Below are 10364 nucleotides of genomic sequence, written 5' to 3' on the forward strand. Positions count from 1 at the left end.
TCGTGACAAGTGGGATGAAAAGAATGGGAGAAACCTTTTTGGATCAAAATAGATGAAGAGTGGCCCAGTTCAGGTAGGGGAAGTGAGAAAAGATTCTGTTCTGGGGTAAGTTCTGAGAGTGGGGATTATATTGCAGGGGAGGCAGAAGAAAAAGATCTAGTTGAGGGGATGCTGGAACAGATCCTATTGTGCATGGTTGTTGAAGAATTAAAGGGCACCTGATGACTAAAGAGAGGGCCTGTTAAGGGATGAGAGGTAAAGGAATGATCCTAAGGAGCTGAGAGAGATACATTGTTGCTCGGGTATGAAGAAGACCCTGATTGGGTTTTTATGATAATCCAACAGCATCATGGTCACTTTTACTGATACCAGCTTTTTAGTTCCAGGTTTGTAAAAAAAAAAATCTGTAATCAAATTCTCAAACTGCCATGGTGGAATTTGAATTTGCATTCTCTGAATTTTTACTCCAGGTTTCTGGATCATTAGTCCAGTTCAGTAACCTGTTGAGTTGAGGGCAAGAGAATCTATTGAAGGGGTGAGAAAAAACATTGAGGGAGGGAAAAAAGAAAGTCCAGCAGAGGGAAAGATTGCATTTAGTGCCCATTACTAGTTGCCCTTTAGAAGGTGGTGAGTTACCTTCTTGAACCGCTGCATTTTGTATGGTGAAGGCATTCCCATGGTTCTGTTAGGTAGGAAATTCCAGAATTTTGGCCAACAACAATGCAGGAATGGTGACCTATGGTCCACGTTGGGGTGGTGAATGACTTTGAGAGGAACTAGAAGCTAATGTTGTTCCCTTGCTACTGCTGCCCTTGTCCTTCTGTGTGGTAGAGATTCATAAGTTTGGGATTGCATTGGGTGAGGGTCAGAGAGGACCCTGTTCAGATAGGGAGGAGGAGAGAGAGTCAAGATACTCTTAAGAGAATGGGAAAGATTTAAGGTGGAAGACTTGTTGGGAGAGGGAGACGGAGACAGAGATCCATCTTCTTCCCAGACTCCAGTCAAATGCATACTATCATTTTTGAATTCTACAGATCAACCCATTGGCACTGGCAGTGCCATTCCTTCATTGACCTGCATGACAATTGCATTTACATAGCTCCTTTAACATTGTAAAATGTCCCAAGGTGAAAAAGACATAGTTGTATGATCATTCAACCTGTCTGCTTGCCTGTTTTTCCTGTCCGATTTCCTTCCTTCCATTCTTTGATATTCCTATTTCATGTTCCTCAGTCAAGACTAGAAATTTATCTTTTTGGCTTTTTATCTTTTTAATGTCTCTTTCATCCTTGATTATGATATCAATATTGTGCAATATCAACCATCTTAGCTTTGCCACTACTGTAATCATGAAATCATAACTGCATTCGAACAGCTGCTGAAAATCTATCAAATATCTGCCATCTGGAAAGAGTTATATGTCTTTAACATTAATAATGTAATACGACAATGAGATTGAAACCTGAATAATTTTGACAAGTCTTCCAAACTGCAAGATTATATTTCAGCCTTCAGACTCTTCTTCTCTCTGTCATTTTATGCAACAGAAGCTACCATAAAGCCTTTCTCTGCTGAAGGGTTTTTGAAAAAGATTTTTTTTTGTATCCTTCCACGATATTAGCTTTTGAAAGATGAACCTCACTCCTTTTTAGATGTAATTTTAATTGAATTATTAAACTATTAATCAATATAACCCATCCAGTTCTTTGTTATTTTTCTTTTCACAAACCCAGCCATATTAATGTCTGATAATTTTTTTTGGTAAATTATTCTTATTTGTTTCATTGACTGACTTATTTGTGTATCATATGCCTTATTGTTTCTCATACTCACGCAAAACAAACTTATGAGCCATAATAACTCTATGAGCTATAACCCTAACCCAAAGGCACAAGTCAGGAGTGTGATGGAATACTCTCCACTTGCCTGGATGGGTGCAGCTCCAACAACACTCGAAGCTTGACACCATCCAGGACAAAGCAGCCTGCTTGATTGGCACCCCCATCTACAAACATTCACTCCCTCCACCACCGACGCACAGTGGCAGCAGTGTGTACCATCTACAAGATGCACTGCAGCAATGCACCAAGGCTCCTTAGACAGCACCTTCCAAACCTGCGACCTCTACCAATTAGAAGGACAAGGGCAGCAAATTCATGGGAACACCACCACCTGCAAGTTTTCCCTCTAAGTCACACACCATCCTAACATGGAACAATATCGCCATTCCTTCACTGTCACTGGGTCAAAATCCTGGAACATCCTTCCTAACAGCACTGTGGGTGTACCTAACTCACATGGACTACAGCGGTTCAAGAAGGCAGCTCACCAGCATCTTCTCAAGGGCAATTAGGGATGGGCAATAAATGGTGGTCGAGCCAATGATGCCCACAATCCCATGAATGAATAAAAAAAAAGAACTTATGCAGTAAGCCCAAAACAGACACTTTCTTGTAAAACAAAAGACCGCAATTGTTGACAACGCGATCGGTAGGTGGCGCTGTTTTGGCACATGCGCAAATACAGCATATGCCACGAAAACGTCACAGCTTGCGACTGTAGCAGCTGCCAGGACTAAAGATGGCGCTGCTCAAAGAATCACAGAGATGAAACCTGACAAACACGTGGCAGAATACAATGGCCGGAGTGAGAGAGTGGAGCGGGCCGGGGAGAGCAGCGCGGGGAGACCAGCGGTAGCGGTGCCGGGGGGGGGAAGAGAAAGAGGGGGGGAGAAAGAGGGGGAGGGGGAGAGGGAGGGAGAAAGAGAGGGGGGAGAAAGAGGGGGAGGGGGAGAGGGGAGGGGAGAAAGAGAGGGGGGGAGAAAGAGGGGGAGGGGGAGAAAGAGGGAGGGGGACCGGGGAGAAAGGGGGAGGGGAGAGAGGGAGGGGGAGGGGGAGAGAAAGGGGGGAGGGGGGAGGAGGGGGAGAGAAAGGGGGAGGGGGAAGGAGGGAGGGGGTAAAGAAGGGGGGAGGGGGAGAGCTGGGGGAAGTGGGGGGGGAGAGGGAGGAAGGGGAGAGAGTGGGGGGGGGGGGAGCAGCGGAATGGAAGAGGAGTGCCTTTTTCTGTGCATGCGCTATAAACACAACAGCAAAAGACACCGGTCAGTTCCCTGGACCCGGTGACATCAAGGTCTTCCCACGCTCGCTCCCCGCGGCACACACGCTTCTGGCCCTCTCCATTCAGCCGTTCCCTTCCAGCTGCGGATGCCCAATCCAGTTGCTTTCTCCCCTTCTCCACAGTACTTCAGGCATTGCAACTGTCTGGTCCCTGCATTTTGCATGCTCCCCCTCCCCACCCCCTCCCCTCCCTGCTCTCCCCACCCTCCCCCTCTCCACCCACCCCTCCCTCTACCCCCCTACCTCCACCCACCCCTCCCTCTACCCCCCTACCTCCACCCCTCCACGATAGTTGAATATCTGAAGTGCAGTTGCAAAGTCGGGGAAATGGCATGCAAAACAAAACCTCAACAATTCTGGGTTTAATTATTGAAAAGTTTTATTAAGTTCATTAAGTATCCGAGGAACTGCTGTGCATGGATACATGAGTGTTGTGTCCAGCATTCCCGTGAGACAGACAGGGCGAGTCTCTGCTATGCACAGCTAAAGAGATTGTTCCTGGAGAGCCTTGTGGTGAATGAACGCGTGGCTCTCTATTCCACTACTGTATTGTCCAAGTGAAGAAGGCAAAGTCACAAGAGTCTGAGCTCAGTCTATTCTTGGTGAATGTTCCCCAAGCGCATCCCAATGTGCATTCCCAATTCATCCATAAATGCAATGTTCCTTTCCACATCGTGATGAGTTCCGCAGCATGATCCAGTTGCCTTCGTTGCTTGAATGCTGACCGTAAGTCTCCAGGATTGTTTTCTCGACGGCATGTTTTACATGAAAAGAAGAAAAGCAAATCAGAGTCAGAGCTTGCCTCCCTCCATCCACTGAAATTACTGTTGCGCACACCTTTTTAAGTTCTGCAGTGAGGGCACCAATTGATAACGTCGCCAATGAAGCACTTATTACCCACCTCAGATGCAGGAATCATCACATCCTTGCGTCCTCATCCTGCACTGCCTCCTTTGCTGGAATGCCGTCCTTAAGTGTCAAGGATTGTTTTTCTCAAGGGCACATTTTACATGAAAGGAAATAATGAAAGAACATCAGTGTCAGAGCTTCCCTCCCTCCAATGAAATTACTGTTGCGCATGCTTTATGCTCTGCAGTATAGGCCAATGAATCACTTAGTACCCACCTCAGCTGTAGGAGTCAGGATGATGAAACTGCCCCCATCTCGTGATGGTTCAATGCTGCTCTCAGGGAAAACATGAATGATGTGAGGGTGCTGGAAAAAGAAGCACATTTCTTTTGGACTATGAACATAAAGCAGGCCATTTAGCCCAGCTGTTCCCTGCTAGTGGTTATGCTACTCGTGCGTCTTCCCATCCATTCCCATTTAATCCTGCCTACTACTATCAGCATCATCTTCCATTTCTTTCACTCTTATCTACCTTTGCCTTAAAGCAACACTGAGGATGGAGAATGGTGTGGCTGCACTCCCACCTCACCAGTTGTGTACGCAGCAAGAGCATTCACATTTGTGCTACCACTGGACACGGCATGCTTGTTTCTTTTAGTGCTCAATCTCTTCTTGCTGAATGTTCCCCAAGTGCTTGACCCCTTTGGACGCCTTCTCTGCTTGACAGGCAGCAGCTGGCAATTGCGGAGTCTCACAAGGCTCTGCATGGTTGTTTCAAGGGCGGATGGGGAAACATGTGGCTGTGTGTCCACGTGCACTGCTTGGATGGGTGCAGGAACAGGTAACTGTGTGTCCATGTGCACTGCTTGGATGGGTGCAGGAACAGGTGACTGTGTAACTGAACAGCAAGGAGAGGGTACCGCAGGTGGGGGAAGTGGAGCTTTGAACAGGCAGGCGTATGTATGGTCCATCAGATCATTAGGCCAGGGGGTGAAACGCTCAGGATCCATGGATTGTGGCACGCGACTGATGTCCAGCGCATGGCCACCTCCATCTGAAGGTGCTTCTGGGCAATTGTTGGGCAAATTAATTGGCTCCATCTCATCAGCCAGTCCTTGTGTTTATGGCGCATGCACAGAAAAAGGCACTCCTCTTCCCCTCCGCTGCTCCCCCCCGACCTCCCTTCCCCCCTCCCTTCCCCCCTCCCTCCCTTCCCTCCTTTCCCCCCTCCCTTCCCTCCTCCCCCCCGACCTCCCTTCCCCCCTCCCTCCCGACCTCCCTCCCTTCCCCCGTCCCTCCCCCCTCCCCCCTCCCTCCCGACCTCCCTTCCTCCCCGTCCCTCCCTCCCTTCCTTTCCCTCCTTCCCCCCTCTCCCTTCCCTCCTTTCCCCCCTCCCTTCCCTCCTCCCCCCCAACCTCCCTTCCCTCCCATCCCTCCCTCCCTCCTTTCCCCCCCTTCCCTCCCTCCCTTCCCCCGTCCCTCCCTCCCTTCCTTCCTCCCCGTCCCTTCCCCCCTCCCTTCCCTCCTTTCCCCCTCCCTTCCCCCCCCCACCTTCCCTCCCCCACCTTCCTCCCTCCCTTCCCCCCCTCCCTTCCCCCCACCTTCCCTCCCTTGAAATGTTTTCAGACCAACTTAACAACAGGGACTGGAGCACATGCGGTGCCCCAGACAATGTAAATATTTTCAGAGCAATTTACCTTGGAACAATCTCCTCTGTCTAATAAAAATGAAGCAAATGTCCAAAATGACTAAATAATTGAGATAAAATGCCCGACGAAACCTCTCCTCCTTCCATTTTCAAAAACTCGCGCCGAAGCTTTCGGAAGATTGACGCACATGCGCACACGGTCTCAGGCCCTCTGCGCATGCGCTGCGGTCCGGATTGCCAGGACCAGTTTGAGCAATGCGCAGAGGCCAACCTGGCGTTGTTCCCCGATGAAGATGGTTACGCGTTGACGTCCTCGGCGCATGCGCAAACTGGTCCTGGCAATCCGGACCGCATCGCATATGCGCAGAAGGCCTGAGACCGTGTGCACATGTACGCACCGCGGCGCATCCTGATGACGTAGCGTTGTCATCATCACTTTGAAAACAAAATGGAGTTGAGAGGCCTGGTGACCTTTGCTTTCCTGCCAATGCACGTGGAATTTCAGGAACCCCAAGCTAATTTTCATGTCTGGGCAAGGCTTGGTGAAGTCATTAAAATGCAAACTACCGTTCTGGACATATCTTTGAGAAGTCATGAAAATCAAAATGATCCTTCCTGTGGTAATGGCTGCATTTCTTCAACTAATTTAAAAACACTGGGTTCACAATGCTGCTGCAGACTCCTCGACCCCAAACTTGAAATCCAGAGAATGGTGTGAAAAGTTCTATTTATCACCATGGTATGTGATGAGTGATACCTGACTCCATTGTCTGACAATGGCCTAACCATCAGAAACTATTTATGAGGACAATGGAAAGAGATGCTCTGGTCACATGACAGAAACTAGGTTTCTGATAAAGGGTTTTAATAAGGCATTTTCTGAGCAGGCAAAAAAAAAATGCCAACGAAGGGAAAGGACCCTGCCTAAGTAACCATCAGTTTTAAGCCACATGTAGGCAGAGACTGGAGTTGACTTACAGCTCTCCATCTGAGAAATTGTATCAGGGCTTCACCATTGAATTTTGACTGGAATGTAACGAGAGATCTGCTACTGCGATCATAAAACAACAGTGAATCTATCTATCTAAACCTCCAGAGCTTTTCTTCAATGGACAAAAAAGGATTACAGGCCCGTATAATTTATGTCAAGTGTAACAAAGAACTCTTGAAATCATAAGACCTAAATGCATGCTACTTTTATAATCACAATCTTTTCTTGAGTGTGTGTGTATCTATGTGAATGTGATATTGGGTGTAGTTGCCTATATTCAGGTGTTGAAAAATAAACATTTATCTTTCTTTTAAAATTTACAAGAAAACCTGTCATTTGTCTGTTCTTGACAATTAACAACACACGGGGTTAAAACACGTTTTTTAAAAAAAAGAACCCCTGTCTTTGGTTAGTCGAGAGGTGAAAAAGGGGGAGTCATTCCTAACATCTCTCACCTGTCCCTAACACATACTATAATCAATTATTAAGTGGTGTGAGAGAATGTCATGGGGGTACTGATTTTTCTGTCCCTCTGAGAAAGTGCCGAGTCTTTGCTTGGCAGCTCTTAGAACAATAAAACTGAGATTGAAAGCTTTCCATGTGGGGAATCATTGATGCCATCTCGTCATAATTTTCAGATTGTTGGAACTGGGGCATGATGTGCTACCATACCATAATGTAAACAGAGCAACAATCCTACCCGCTAAGCAGTCAATCAAGTGCTATCATCAGGTTGAGTTCCACCAGCAAATAATGATTCAGTGCCAAGACATGAGGCTTTTCTTTAAAAGAAATCCGATTGGGGATGTTGGCATCACTAGCAAGGGCAACCTTTATAGTCCATCCCTAGTTCCCTTGCGTAGTTGGTTGTGAGCCACCTTCTTGAACTGCGACAGTCTGTGTGGCAAAGGTACTTCTACAAGTACTGTTGGGAAGGAAGTTCCAGGATTTTGACCCAGTGATGATGAAGGAATGGCAATATATGTTCAGATTGGGATGGTGTGTGACTGGGAGTGGAACTTGGAGCTGATGTTATTCCTCTGCACCTGCTGTCCTTGGCCTTCTGGTTCTACAGATGGTAAGTTTTGAAGATATTGCCGAAGAATCATTGGCGAGTTGCTGAAGTGCATTCTCTAGATAGTGCATATTATGGCCATAGTGGTGGAAAGAGTAGGTATTTATCACTTTGCATGTTTGTTCTTTCTTTCTGAAACAAATTACGTCACTGTTTTTGCATACATCTCTCTCAAACTGCTATCCAATTCCTTTCTATTAGCCTTTTTTATGGCTTGATTTACCTGCACTTTCAGGTAATTATGAATCATTTCTCATGGGTCTCTCTGTTCATTCATACCCTTTGTTGTCTTTTCATTCCTTGTTTTCTCTGCCATGCTATATTACCTCCTATCCAAGTTGCATTTGTTTTATGTCTACTGGTAACTTCTGCCAAAGTTATGACAATAGAAATCCAATAAAATCTGGTAATCCAGGAAAGGCTGGTTCAACAAAGGAAACTCCAGGCAAAGAGCTAAACTCAATTTGCATGCCATTGAGGAAGGGTAGACTTTGCAAGGCAAAACTGATCAGAAAGGTTATCAAAAGCACATAATCAATTTGATAGTTAAGTTTTATAGTGTAAATAACGTAATATACCAAATATATAAAATATTTAATTTTTAGTACAAGCTATTAAGATGACACCTAAGGCAATTCAAAAAATATTTTGAACAATTTCTTTTTAGTATTGGCTGTTTTCATTCCCTATTGCTATTTGTTAAACTGCATGTTTTTGTTCTCTGCTTGTTCAATTGTGAATAGTTGTCACTTTATGAAAATTATATTGAGCCGATCAGGTCTATGCTTCTATGTATGCCACCTTTCAAAAACACCACTTTGAGGTTTGCAAATAATGTAGTACTTCTGTATTTATAAACATTCTAGAAAGAGTGTTGCATACAGTTTACTTAGCAACTTGAACACATAAGAGAGAGGGAAGTTTGAGCAAAAAAGAAGCAAACTGCAAATTCACATTAATATGTGGAACAAATATAATTCGTAAGGAGCAGAGTTACAATTTTCCAGCAAAAAGAGAATTTTCCTTCCAAAGAGGGAGGATTAAATGGATATTACAGAACAGCAGTATCTTGTGAAGAAAACATATGGTACAATCTTAAGTAAGTATTTTATTGGGGAATGGGGAGTTAGTTGATAGCTTGTAGCTGCAGCAGTGAAACACCTGGGGCTCACAACTGGAGGAGCTTATTTCATATCCCAGCCTCGACCAAGGTTCTAAGTCAGCTGTCCTCGGTGGATTGATTTCACCAGTTCCTGATTATGATTATCTGCCTAAAGCTAGTTAAGTGCTTTTGGTAGTGTTTATACTGCTAATTAAGGCAAGTGATGACAGTATTGGTGAATGAAACTTTTTTTCTTCCATCTTCAGCTGGTGTTTACATCAAAGTCCACATAGATTATATTAGCTGGCAACCCCTCGTATTGTTCTGGCAATCCCAGTGTAAGAATGGTGCCCACTGCCAAATTCCAGGCCAGTTTAGTCACATTCCTGGCAGTTGGAGATAATTTTAAACATCACCCTTAACCATATTTATGCAAACATCTTCTTGAGTTTGCATTTGAATCTCAATATCCAGAGCTGAAGATCAGAAATTGAGGTGCGACTTTAGTAACCATGCAACATAGCCCTTTTAATGAATATATTTGAGGAATGAAAGCCACTCCTATCCATCTGTTGGAGTATGTCTTACTGCAATAGTGTTTAATACCTTACTTAACAAATAACGTGTTAGCCTAAAAATCTAATATAGTCATTTCTGACTCTGCCGGACTATCCTGCACTACATAATCTTATCACACATTTGCAACCAATTACAGCATGATACTTAACCAGAGTAGGTAAAAATGGTAAAAAATCAAAGCTTAAGGATCTTTATCTGAATGCATGTAGCATTTGTAACAAGATAGATGAGCTGACGGCACAAATAGAAATAAATGAATATGATTTGATAGCTATCACAGTTGCAGGATGACGAGGACTAGAAACTCAATGTTCAAGGATATTCGATGTTCCAGAAGAATAGACAGAAAGGAAAAGGAGGTGGGGTAGCTTTGTTATTAATGGAAGGGATCAGTGCAGTTGTGAGTAATGATATAGGTGTAATAGATCATGATGTAGAATCAGTTTGGGTGGGAATAAAGAATAGCAAGGGAAAGATATCATGGGTGGAAGTGGTCTATAGGCCCCCGAGGAGCTGCCTCTCTGTAGGACAAAGTATAAATCAGGAAATAATGGAAGCATGTAAGAAGGGCACTACAATTATCATGGGTGATTTTAATCTGCATATAGACTGGACAAATCAAATTGGCAAGGGTAACATGGAAGATGAATTTGTAGAGCGCATCAGGAATTGTTTCTTTGAATAATACGCAGCAGAACCTCCCTGGGAACAGGCGATTTTAGATTCGTTAACGTGTAACAAGGTAGGATTAATAAGAGATCTCATAGTTAAGGATCCTCTAGGGGAAAGCAGTCATAACATGGTAGAATTTCAAATTCATTTTGAGGGAGAACAACTTGGGTCTCAAACCAGTGTCTTCAACTTAAACAAGGGGAATTACAGAGGTATGTATAGAGTTGTCTAAAGCGGGTTGGGAAAATAGACTAAAGGGAAAGTCAGTAGATGAGCAATGGCAGACTTTTAAGCAGATATTTCATAACACTCAGCAAACAAAAGGAAGGACT

General features: G+C 44.7%; 1 pseudogene; it reads right to left on the minus strand.

Moving 5' to 3' along the window:
• The window catches only part of LOC137367147 (RNA-binding protein 25-like), a 119925-nt pseudogene extending 111996 nt beyond the window's left edge, over positions 1 to 7929 (minus strand).
• Between the last annotated feature and the right edge of the window lie 2435 nt (positions 7930 to 10364).

The sequence above is a fragment of the Heterodontus francisci genome, chromosome 3 (assembly GCF_036365525.1).
Source record: "Heterodontus francisci isolate sHetFra1 chromosome 3, sHetFra1.hap1, whole genome shotgun sequence".
NCBI classification, from domain to species: domain Eukaryota; kingdom Metazoa; phylum Chordata; class Chondrichthyes; order Heterodontiformes; family Heterodontidae; genus Heterodontus; species Heterodontus francisci.